At 41.3% G+C, this 8,171-nt stretch overlaps 1 protein-coding gene and 1 non-coding gene across 9 annotated transcripts in view; one reads left to right on the plus strand and one right to left on the minus strand.

Moving 5' to 3' along the window:
- PPP6R3 (protein phosphatase 6 regulatory subunit 3) overlaps positions 1–7,261 on the minus strand; it is a 96,560-nt gene extending 89,299 nt beyond the window's left edge. For all 8 annotated transcript variants that reach the window (XR_016280910.1, XM_089520840.1, XM_089520839.1 and 5 more), the window contains exon 1: positions 7,148–7,261. The gene's annotated coding sequence lies outside the window, so the exon portion shown is untranslated. The remainder of the gene's footprint in view (positions 1–7,147) is intronic.
- A 538-nt stretch (positions 7,262–7,799) lies between these two features.
- Positions 7,800–7,872, plus strand: TRNAA-AGC (transfer RNA alanine (anticodon AGC)). The gene has a single exon. It is a non-coding gene; the product is annotated as a tRNA-Ala (tRNA).
- Positions 7,873–8,171: the final 299 nt, after the last annotated feature.

The raw sequence follows: 8,171 nt of genomic DNA on the forward strand, positions 1-8,171 counted from the left end.
CCACTTTATCCATGGAAGGGGAAGAGATTACATGATGTATGCCATGTTGAGGTTGGGTTACTCGTGCTAGCCCCATCTTTATTACACTATTATTGTTTTGAAAAACTTAAAACCAGGGCTGGGGAGTAGTGGTGATTTTGGGGTTACTCCTTGTCCTACGCGTCATAGTAAAGTCTTTTTTCTTAATGTTACTCCTACTCCTACTCCCCAGCACTGGGGGAAAAACCTGGTGGCTTTACAAGGCTGGCATGTGTGTGTTTTGTGTGTGTGTGTGTAAGTGTCTCTGTCTGCCTCCCAGTCCCTTCCCCAGTGCAATATAATAAAATTGTTTTTTGGTGTTTGCATCTACAATAAAATAACAGGAATAAGGAGTAAGAAATATATTTTATTACTCCTTATTCCTACTCCTATTCCTGTAAAAACCTCTTACTCCTTTATTCCTTACTCCTACTCCCCAGCCCTGCTTAAAACCAGGTTTCTATAAATCCACCCACGTTCTGACATGTAGCATTGCTTGTTTGACATCCCTAGTGCGCGCAAGCACATACACACACACACACACACACACACACACACACACACACACTTTCCAAGTTATTGACATCAACAACAAAATTATTCTACCTATGTATATGAGACTGTTGAAAAAGAAATATGAGAAAAAGAGTGGATTTTTATGTGAAACTAGTTTGCTCAGTTCAATTCTGCTACTCAAAAAAATAAATAAATCCTAAACTCAAACATGCTTATGTTTAATTCTAAATATATGTCTTTTACACCGGCTCTGTTGGTGAAACTTGACATTTTCCTGATACAAAGTAGATCTGACAAGCCTGAATATGCCACCCCATCCCTCCCTATGATTTCAGAAACCTCTCCATGGGGTCATTATATTCAGTAGGATCATTTTTTGTTTTAACAAATCTAACACAGCTATCTTTTTGTAAATAAATAAATAAATAAATACTGACATTTTTGTGCTTTTTCATGTGCATGAAATTTTAAGAAATATTGGAAAAGTAAATGGTTATCTCAGGGCCGGCACAGATAGGCACAACACGTCAAGCTTCCTGGCAGAGTGGGGATGTGACATACAGACGCCGCATGCCGATGCTGACTGTAACTGGCATCAGGCCACCCCATTGCCCATGCGGGGAGCAGCTTTTCAGTGCTCTAGCGGCATGGCATTTAGATGCCACATGAGCATCAAAAAGCTGTGGCGGCAGAAGAATGGGTGGGTTTTTTCCAGCGCAAAAAGGAGTGGCCTTTTGCTGCTTCTTTTGAGGCCAGAAAAAGCCAGATCGGAAACGTGGCATGTGATTGCTGTGGCCCCCATCTGGCAATCAAAGGGGGCAGCATTAAGCTGTCCTTTTAGGGCCGTATGTTTCAGCCTATACTTTTCTGGGAGCTCAAGCAAGTCTTAATCAAATCACTTTAAAAAAACTTAACCCATCTATTGGAGACCAGAGAAATTGACACGTTGGCAAAAAGGAGAAAATAATCTACAAAAGTTCATCCATAATGTTATTTGTATTCTATGTTTTCCTGAAGAACTCAAGGAGTCAAACATAGGATTCTCAATCTCCTATGCAGGTTTACTGAGTAGAAGAGTTACTGTGCTTCACTACAGTTGCTTTATTAGCCCATGCACACAAATTTCACGATATCCCAAAGAACTCCAGTATGATATACTCAAGGTTTCCAAATTTTTTTTAAAACTGCAACAGAACTATGAAATACTCTGGAAATTCAACAAGATCTATGTAAATTAGACTGCTGAAAATTAGACTGTTGCACAAACCCGCTCTGATAGCCTTTAGGGCTGAAGGGCAGGGTATAAATATCATAAATAATAATAATAATAATAATAATAATATAACCCCTGGACCAAGTATTTATATTATCTATTCCCAAATTTAAGCTTATTTATGTGGCAAAAACTGTAATTATTTTTGCAGTAAGCTATGAGCTAAATCAAATGAGGGATTCGACATTAGTAAATTGGTCTCTTATTGCATTTTTTTAAATTAGCAATATGGGCCCTCTGAGTTGGACTGAGACTACCATATTGAGAGTCTCCACTCCCTTCTTCAACTACTAGTCACTCATCACTTACAGCTTCTGCAATTTGGTCCCTGGGAAAAACGTATGGGGTACATGTACTTTTTCTCATGATAACCAAACAGCAGCGGGGTGGAGCTGTACTGAGAAATCAGCATAGTTCTGGTGGGGTACATGTTGCAGCAGACAAACAAACAAACCAATATTGTTGCATTTTAAAGACTAAGAAGTTTTATTTGACATAAGCATTCAAAGACTATACCCACTATACTGAATGCAAGAACTGTTCCAAAATACTGTACACTGATTCAACTTAGTTACCACTACAACCTCCTTATTTGCTTTTAAAAATTTAAGAGGAATGGGGATCATTCCTACAGACCTCTAATATCTGTCCTAAGATGAAACTCTAGCTGCCTTTGGTAGAAGTTCAGAGTATAAATCTACTAAGTATAAATGTAGTTCTACTATGTGTGATAAAGATGATTCCCAGGTTAATTAGGTATACAATTGTGGCCAATTTCAAGTAAAAAAATGTGTTTAGTCTTTGCCACTAGGTGCAAGGCCTTTCCCATCCTATCCAAGTTTTGATCAAATAAACATAATAATTAAAGGTCACACAGAAATTTTATTTCAATAGATTTTATCCAGCTCTTCATTCAAAGTGTCAGGAGCTACGTATAGTTGGAAAATGTTGTGGTCCTTTAATTTAACTATTAGTAAATTAAGGGAAATTTGCAGGTGTTGCTATAAATTATTTTTAACCTGATATATGTCATTTGGCAATGTTAATTTCGCTTTTGGATTTGTATGAAAAGGAGAAAAATCTAGTGCCAAAATTAGGTGGGACATAGGAAAAGACGAAGTTTAATTTTACTTCAAATACAATGTATGCTCATCCTATTAAGAGATATTTTTGTTCTACTTATAGAACTGTGACCAGTAAAAGTACCATCTGTGAAATGAGATTTTAATCATTCAAATCTAGAAGACTTGTAACATCATATATCAAGAAAGTGACACCATGTTTGAGCCATCTGTTGGGAAAAGATCAATGGCAGCAAAAGCCAAAAGGTTCAAGTTAGCAAAGTAAACTACAATAAAACAGAAAAAGTGAAAACCAATCAGTCAGCAGCCAATATTTTTTAAAAATCCCTCCTGACCCTAATCTGGCCAGGAACGAACGCTGAATTAGATAATATTAAAGCCTGCAGATCCAAGCAATCCACTCTAATATATGTGCCACAGATTAAGAGATTTTCATAGTTTTTAGTAGCAGCCTACTTTATCCTAGAGTTATTTCCCAAGTTTGCTTCCACCTAATTCCCAACTTCCTTTTAATCTATCACTGTTAAGAAAATAATTTTCTTCTCCCACAGGAAAAACACAAAAATTATGCAGGTAAACTGTCAGATTGATAGCACTCCTCATACCAATTAATGGAGTACCTATCTCAGAGGCAAGCATGGTGTAGTGGTTTGAGCACTGGACTACAATTCTGGAGACCAGGATTTGAATCCCCATGCTCAGCCATGGAAACCCACTGGGTGACCTTGGGCCAGTCACACACTCTCAGCTTCAGAAGAAGTCAAAGGGAAAAAACCCTCTCTGAACAATTCTTGCCAAGAAAACCCCATTGGTAGCCATAGGTTGGATTTTTAGGGCTGCCTTAAGTTGGAAGGCCTAAAATAACTTAGTCATCAGATGCCATCTGATCTTGGAAGCTAAGCAGGGTGAACCCTGGCTAGTTCTTGAATGGGAGACTGCCAAGAAATACCAGGTGCTGTAGGCTGTATCTCAGAGGAAGGAACTGTCAAAACCACCTGGGAGTATTCCTTGCCCAAGAAAACCCTAGAAAACTCATGGGATCACCATAGGTAGACAGGCAACTTGAAGGCAACACGCACATTAACTCTTCAGAGTCCAGATCTTAGATAATTCAATCAATATAGATTCCAGGAAATATTACCAAAACATATTACTGATACAAATTTTATCGAAATAGATGTGCAGAAAGTACAAAATGAAAAGTACATTCCCTAGAAAGTTTTCCAGGATCTTTTACAGACTCCCCCACCCTTACACCCTCCCAAAGCCATTCTCAGTAGAGATGGTAAGAGCACACTGATACACTTAGAGGCCATCACGTGGGTGATGCCTGTTACCATGAAAGAGAAAATGATGAAGATCTCAATTTGAATAAAGTTTAAGATGTGTTATTTCATGGGTTGTTTAAACTACCATTTCAACGTCAGTAAAAAAAAATATGTATCCTACACTCTGTCCAGGAAGTAAAGAGAATCTACTGGTTAGAGAAGCAAGGAAATACCCTTATTTATGTGGGATAACAAGTCTTGCCAAAACTCTGCCTAGAGCAGGATGCTTATAGTTTGTTTACCAGATTCTAGTCACCTCCTAGTCATTTCAAAATTCTGCTTTAGGCATCTCCCTCAAAAAACAGATGCAGACTTATACTTTGTTGCTGCATTTAATGCCCTCAAGTAGACCCTGACTCATGGCGACCCTGTGAATGAGACATCTCCAAGACTTCCTATCCTTCACTGCCCTGTTTGGGCCTGTAGATTCAAGCTCATGGCCTCAAATGATTGAGTCCATCCAATCTGGCTTGTGATCTTCCTCTCTTTCTACTATCTTCTACTTTTCCAAGTACTATTGTCTTTTCTAGTGAGTCATCCCTTCTCATGATGTGGCCAAAGTATGACAGTCTGATCATCTCGGTTTCTAGGGCTATTTCAGGCTTGACCTGTTCAAGGACCCATTTGTTTATCTTTTTGGCCATCCACGGCATCCTCATTACTCTTCTTATAACTACGTAAGTATATACTTACACTCTTTACTACACCTGAATTGTACTGAATTAGACAATATTAAAGCCTGGGGATCCAAGCAATTCACTCTAATATATGTGCCACAGATTAAGAGATTTTCATAGTTTTTAGCAGCAGCCCACTTTACTCCAGAGTGATTTCCCAAGTTTGCTTCCACCTAATTTCCAGCTTCCTTTTAACCTGTCACTGTTAAGAATTTTCTTCTCACAAGTGCTTTCCACAAGAAGGTCATAGAAATCATGCAGGTAAACTGTCAGGGTGACCAGACAGCCACAAAGAAGGGCAAGGCACTGCAAAATATAGGAAATGGAAAAAAATGTACAACACGACCAAACAAAAGCTAAAAACTCTCATAGAAAGAATAGTCCATGCTTCTTAGCCATGTTCACAATGGAAGGCCTACTGAAATTCCTCCTGGACTGCAGAGTGAAACGTAGGACATGTCCTGGACAAGGATGACTTCTGCTCATCCTGTACCATGCTCAAGGAAAGGGTAAGTTTATATCTTGGCACAAGTAAGGGAGCGAGTTCTAATGTTCTTGAGAGTTTTAGACAATAAGGAAAAAGATAGTTATTAACACTTTTTTAAATGTACAGGAGATTGTTGTTGTTTGGAGAGTGTTGCCCAGCAGGGAACATAAATAGCACTCCTAATGATCCATCTGAGCTGGAAACAGAAGAGTTCCCAAACCAGGGCAAGGGAAATGCTGAAAGCCATGTGGGGGCACACGGGGCGCAAGGGGTAGTGCGTCCCATTCGGATGAATGGGGCGCATGCCTGTGTCGCGTGTGCTGCCATGCCGCTGCATGCACGAGCCCCATTCACTTGAATGGGACTTGAGCATGTGTAGAATTTGGCTTACGTGGGGGGGGGGGGGGTCCGGAATGGATCCCCTGCACAAGCCAAGGGTGGACTCTGTGTGTGTGTGTGTGCGCGCACACTTATACTTTATACTACACCAGATATCCTTGCCACTGCAAAAAAAAATGTAGGGCATGACCAACCAAAAGCTAAAACACACACTTAGGCTGCATCTCTATTGCAGAAATAATCCAGTACGACAGCAGTTTAACTGCCATGGCTGCATGCAAAGGAATCCTGGGATCTGCAGTTGAGTCTCTGACAGAGGGGGCTAAATGTCTCACAAAACTACAGTTCCCAGAATTCCCTAGCACTGAGTCAGGGCAGTTAATCCAGTCTCAAACTGGGTTATTTCTTCAGAGCTGATGCAGCCACAGAAAGATAAACGCATCCTTCTTAGCCATGCTGCAAATGGAGGGCATACTGAAATTCCTCCTGGCCAGAAGGCTGGAATGTAGGACATGTCCTGGAAAAGGAGGGCGCCTGGTCAGACTGTACCACACTCAAGGAAGAGGTAACTTTACATCTTGACACAGCACCAAAGCAGAAATTATCCAGTTTGAGCCCGCTTTAACTGCCCTGGATCAATGCTAGGGAATCCTGGGAACTGTAGTTTTGTGAGCTATTTAGTGTTCCCTGTCAGAGAGCTCTGGTGCCACGATAAACTACAATTCCCAGGATGCCTTAACACTGGGCCAGGGCAGTTAAAGCAGTCTCAAGCTGGATTACCTCTGTAGTGTGTCTTGGACCCAATACAAGTATGGCAGCTGCTCCATTTTCTCCTGCCCCCATCCCTTTCCCTCCCCTCTTTCTCTTTGGCAGAGAGGCTGTGGCAAGGCAAATGGGGGGCAGGGAAGGAGACACACACACACATATCCATACACATGCACACACATATCCATACATACACACACTACACACACACATATGCACACATCATAAATATTTATTTTTCATTTGTATCGATTTTACGATTTGTATGTACAGTGCTGTGTCAATCTACAGCATTATATAACTATAATAATAATAATAATATATAATACATACACACTACACACGTATTTACATGTATATGTACAGACATATGCGCATTATACACACACACACGTATATACATGCATATGTATACATATGCACACATTACATATATTTATATACATATAAACATACCCACACATATTATATATATATACACACACACACACACATCTCTCTCTCTCTCTCTCTCTCGGGGGAGCAAAAGAAGCCGGCCCCTCGGCCTGTGCTCCGAGTGCTGAATGCCGGAGGGGGAACGGGGGGGAGACTCAGACTTGAACCGCCGAGGCCGAAGCGGGCGGTCCCTCCCTTCCTTCCCGGGAGACGGGGGCGGCCCCTACCTCAGCGAGTGCGTCTCTCCAGCGGCGGACCCTCCGCTCAGGCGGGAAAAGGGCCTCTGGCCGCCATTACCGACTCTCCAAGATGGCGGACATGGCTCTCCGGGGCCTCCTCTCTCCCCGCCCCCCTCCCCCCCGCCCCTGCCAATCATTCCTCCAAGGAGAACGCCTTCCCTCATCCATCACCCCTTCCATTGGACGACGGCAAAGGCCTCTGCTTCCTATTGGCTACGCTGACACGTCCATCACAAGGCCGGGCCCTCGCCATTGGGTAATAAAAGGAGAGGGGCCGGGGTCACGGCTTCACGGCACCCAACCAGCGTGTTCCGAGGGGCGCTCCTGGGTCCTCATATTCACGCCTTAGCAACAACCTGACGTCACTTTTGACAGACGTCCGTGCCATCCAACCAAGATCTCCGCCACGGTTTTAAAAATAAACCAATAGTAGCCAATCATTTACCGTTGGCTTCTGACCAATGAGAATTAAGTGAGGCGGGACTGGAGACGCTCTTTCTACGGGCTTTCCTATTGGGCAGCGTTCAAAGCCCCGCCTCCATGAAGAGGCTTAAAGGCCCAAACTGCCTGACAACAACGGAGCCTGAATAGCTCTGGAAAGGGAAGTTAGATGTCACCAATGAGAAACCCGAGGCAGGATGGGGAATTAGCTCAAATGGTAGAGCGCTCGCTTAGCATGCGAGAGGTAGCGGGATCGATGCCCGCATTCTCCAGTTTTGCCTGGATGGGGTCCTCTCCATAGAGATAATGCAATTAAATAAATCCAAATAAATACATTATATGGTTATAAGTGTCCAATGTTTATAACCATATTACGTTTCTATATCTATCTATTTCTTATAATTTAATATATATATATATATATATATATTTATATATATAAATTATTATAAGATATCATATATATTAAAACAATATATTTATTAAATAATGTAATAATATAATATAGGTATATACAAATTATTATAGGATTATATTATAACATATATTATATAATATATATTATATATTT

The sequence above is a fragment of the Sceloporus occidentalis genome, unplaced genomic scaffold (assembly GCF_023333645.1).
Source record: "Sceloporus occidentalis isolate IW3139 unplaced genomic scaffold, rSceOcc1.0.p SCAF_4, whole genome shotgun sequence".
NCBI lineage: Eukaryota > Metazoa > Chordata > Lepidosauria > Squamata > Phrynosomatidae > Sceloporus > Sceloporus occidentalis.